This window comes from Salvelinus fontinalis, chromosome 16 (genome assembly GCF_029448725.1).
Source record: "Salvelinus fontinalis isolate EN_2023a chromosome 16, ASM2944872v1, whole genome shotgun sequence".
NCBI lineage: Eukaryota > Metazoa > Chordata > Actinopteri > Salmoniformes > Salmonidae > Salvelinus > Salvelinus fontinalis.
The window spans coordinates 24078388-24082761 of NC_074680.1; positions in this window are offsets into that span (position 1 = coordinate 24078388).

Sequence of the window (4374 nt, forward strand, 5' to 3'; positions counted from 1 at the left end):
CTGTGTGTGTTATAGTCCCCTGAGGAACTCTTCTGTCTGTGTTGTAGTCCCCTGATGAACACTTCTGTCTGTGTTATAGTCCCCTGAGGAACCCTTCTGTCTGTGTTATAGTCCCCTGATGAACCCTTCTGTCTGTGTTGTAGTCCCCAGACGAACCCTTCTGTCTGTGTTATAGTCCCCTGAGGAACCCTTCTGTCTGTGTTGTAGTCCCCAGACGAACCCTTCTGTCTGTGTTATAGTCCCCTGAGGAACCCTTCTGTCTGTGTTGTAGTCCCCAGAGGAACCCTTCTGTCTGTGTTATAGTCCCCAGAGGAACCCTTCTGTCTGCGTTATAGTCCCCAGAGGAACCCTTCTGTCTGTGTTGTAGTCCCCAGAGGAACCCTTCTGTCTGTGTTATAGTCCCCTGAGGAACCCTTCTGTCTGTGTTGTAGTCCCCAGAGGAACCCTTCTGTCTGTGTTATAGTCCCCAGAGGAACCCTTCTGTCTGTGTTGTAGTCCCCAGAGGAACCCTTCTGTCTGTGTTGTAGTCCCCAGAGGAACCCTTCTGTCTGTGTTGTAGTCCCCAGAGGAACCCTTCTGTCTGTGTTATAATCCCCAGAGGAACCCTTCTGTCTGTGTTGTAGTCCCCTGAGGAACCCTTCTGTCTGTGTTGTAGTCCCCTGAGGAACACTTCTGTCTGTGTTGTAGTCCCCTGAGGAACCCTTCTGTCTGTGTTGTAGTCCCCAGAGGAACCCTTCTGTCTGTGTTGTAGTCCCCAGAGGAACCCTTCTGTCTGTGTTATAGTCCCCAGAGGAACCCTTCTGTCTGTGTTATAGTCCCCTGAGGAACCCTTCTGTCTGTGTTATAGTCCCCTGATGAACCCTTCTGTCTGTGTTGTAGTACCCAGAGGAACCCTTCTGTCTGTGTTATAGTCCCCTGAGGAACCCTTCTGTCTGTGTTGTAGTTCCCAAAGGAACCCTTCTGTCTGTGTTGTAGTCCCCAGAGGAACCCTTCTGTCTGTGTTATAGTCTGTGTTATAGTCCCCAGAGGAACCCTTCTGTCTGTGTTGTTGTCCCCAGAGGAACCCTTCTGTCTGTGTCGTAGTCCCCAGAGGAACCCTTCTGTCTGTGTTATAGTCCCCAGAGGAACCCTTCTGTCTGTCTTGTAGTCCCCAGAGGAACCCTTCTGTCTGTGTTGTAGTCCCCAGAGGAACCCTTCTGTCTGTGTTATAGTCCCCTGAGGAACCCTTCTGTCTGTGTTGTAGTCCCCAGAGGAACCCTTCTGTCTGTGTTATAGTCCCCAGAGGAACCCTTCTGTCTGTGTTATAGTCCCCAGAGGAACCCTTCTGTCTGTGTTGCAGTCCCCAGAGGAACCCTTCTGTCTGTGTTGTAGTCCCCAGAGGAACCCTTCTGTCTGTGTTATAGTCCCCAGAGCAACCCATCTGTCTGTGTTGTAGTCCCCAGAGGAACCCTTCTGTCTGTGTTGTAGTCCCCAGAGGAACCCTTCTGTCTGCGTTATAGTCCCCTGAGGAACCCTTCTGTCTGTGTTGTAGTCCCCAGAGGAACCCTTCTGTCTGTGTTATAGTCCCCTGAGGAACCCTTCTGTCTGTGTTATAGTCCCCAGATGAACCCTTCTGTCTGTGTTGTAGTCCCCTGAGGAACCCTTCTGTGTGTGTTATAGTCCCCTGAGGAACTCTTCTGTCTGTGTTGTAGTCCCCTGATGAACACTTCTGTCTGTGTTATAGTCCCCTGAGGAACCCTTCTGTCTGTGTTATAGTCCCCTGATGAACCCTTCTGTCTGTGTTGTAGTCCCCAGACGAACCCTTCTGTCTGTGTTATAGTCCCCCGAGGAACCCTTCTGTCTGTGTTGTAGTCCCCAGAGGAACCCTTCTGTCTGTGTTATAGTCCCCAGAGGAACCCTTCTGTCTGCGTTATAGTCCCCTGAGGAACCCTTCTGTCTGTGTTGTAGTCCCCAGAGGAACCCTTCTGTCTGTGTTATAGTCTGTGTTATAGTCCCCAGAGGAACCCTTCTGTCTGTGTTATAGTCCCCAGGGGAACCCTTCTGTCTGTCTTGTAGTCCCCAGAGGAACCCTTCTGTCTGTGTTGTAGTCCCCAGAGGAACCCCTCTGTCTGTGTTATAGTCCCCTGAGGAACCCTTCTGTCTGTGTTGTAGTCCCCAGAGGAACCCTTCTGTCTTTGTTATAGTCCCCAGAGGAACCCTGCTGTCTGTGTTATAGTCCCCAGAGGAACCCTTCTGTCTGTGTTGTAGTCCCCAGAGGAACCCTTCTGTCTGTGTTCTAGTCCCCAGAGGAACCCTTCTGTCTGTGTTATAGTCCCCAGAGCAACCCTTCTGTCTGTGTTGTAGTCCCCAGAGGAACCCTTCTGTCTGTGTTGTAGTCCCCAGAGGAACCCTTCTGTCTGTGTTATAGTCCCCTGAGGAAGCCTTCTGTCTGTGTTGTAGTCCTCAGAGGAACCCTTCTGTCTGTGTTGTAGTCCCCAGAGGAACCATTCTGTCTGTGTTGTAGTCCAAAGAGGAACCCTTCTGTCTGTGTTGTAGTCCCCTGAGGAACCCTTCTGTCTGTGTTGTAGTCCCCTGAGGAACCCTTCTATCTGTGTTGTAGTCCCCAGAGGAACCCTTCTGTCTGTGTTGTAGTCCCCAGAGGAACCCTTCTGTCTGTGTTATAATCCCCAGAGGAACCCTTCTGTCTGTGTTGTAGTCCCCAGAGGAACCCTTCTGTCTGTGTTATAGTCCCCAGAGGAACCCTTCTGTCTGTGTTGTAGTCCCCAGAGGAACCCTTCTGTCTGTGTTATAGTCCCCAGAGGAACCCTTCTGTCTGTGTTGTAGTCCCCTGAGGAACCCTTCTGTCTGTGTTGTAGTCCCCTGAGGAACCCTTCTGTCTGTGTTGTAGTCCCCAGAGGAACCCTTCTGTCTGTGTTGTAGTCCCCAGAGGAACCCTTCTGTCTGTGTTATAGTCCCCAGAGGAACCCTTCTGTCTGTGTTGTAGTCCCCAGAGGAACCCTTCTGTCTGTGTTGTAGTCCCCAGAGGAACCCTTCTGTCTGTGTTGTAGTCCCCAGAGGAACCCTTCTGTCTGTGTTATAGTCCCCAGAGGAACCCTTCTGTCTGTGTTGTAGTCCCCTGAGGAACCCTTCTGTCTGTGTTGTAGTCCCCTGATGAACCCTTCTGTCTGTGTTGTAGTCCTCTGAGGAACCCTTCTGTCTGTGTTGTAGTCCCCAGAGGAACCCTTCTGTCTGTGTTGTAGTCCCCAGAGGAACCCTTCTGTCTGTGTTATAGTCCCCAGAGGAACCCTTCTGTCTGTGTTGTAGTCCCCAGAGGAACCCTTCTGTCTGTGTTGTAGTCCCCAGAGGAACCCTTCTGTCTGTGTTGTAGTCCCCAGAGGAACCCTTCTGTCTGTGTTGTAGTCCCCAAATAAAAGAGAAAAGGTGTTCACATATGCAGCCTCTTTTATCTGATCATGGATGATGAAACTTTTGAATTTCTCTCTCTCTCTCTCTCTCTCTCTCTCTCTCTCTCTCTCTCTCTCTCTCTCTCTCTCTCTCTCTCTCTCTCACTCGCGCTTCCTTTCTCTCTCACTCTCTCACTCTCTCTCTCTCTCTCTCTCTCTCTCTCGCTCTCATAATGGGTTTAAAGCCTTTCTGTCTCAGTGATGACTTCATGTTAATTAGACCGATTGGAAGACACTAAATTCAGATTTTGTAATCTCAAACATATCTGGTCTTCTTGGTGAGATTGCCTCTTTAATGGGTGGCAATATTAACTTGCCGTGATGTGATTATACTCTTTGTTGGAATAGCCTCTGTGCTCTGTGCTTGGGGAGTCGCACGTGGAATATCTGGAGGTAAGTTGTTATGAACATGGGTCAATATCTACATGCCGTAATTATGAAATAACATAGATAGGCTTTTTTCTCCTAACATTGTCCTGATTATTGAGCTCATATAATCACACGCATTGGGAAATAAGATGGTAGTATGGATCACATTTAGAAAATATTTCTAGAAACTAATTCTACATCCCACACAGTAGTATCTGTTTTTAAAGTGTGGGTTTGCTTTGTGTATTTATTATGAAAATACGTATTTTTTGTGTTAGTATAAATGTGTGTGGGGGTGATATTTTGTTTTATATTATGACAAATATTATCGCTCTTGAAAATTGTTTCTCTCTTCACCTTGAATGACAGGTGACATGCAGCCATAGGTGTTCTGAGAGCACTCCCAAATTAACAATACTGTTGAGCACTTCAGAATTCAATTACTCATAGAGTGACTAATAGTGACAGAGGGGGTGGAAGAGGGAGAGAGAGAGCGATAGAGAGGTGGACAGAGAGAGAAGGCAGAGGAGAGTTGAAGACGCTACGCAGGATGAAGGGATAA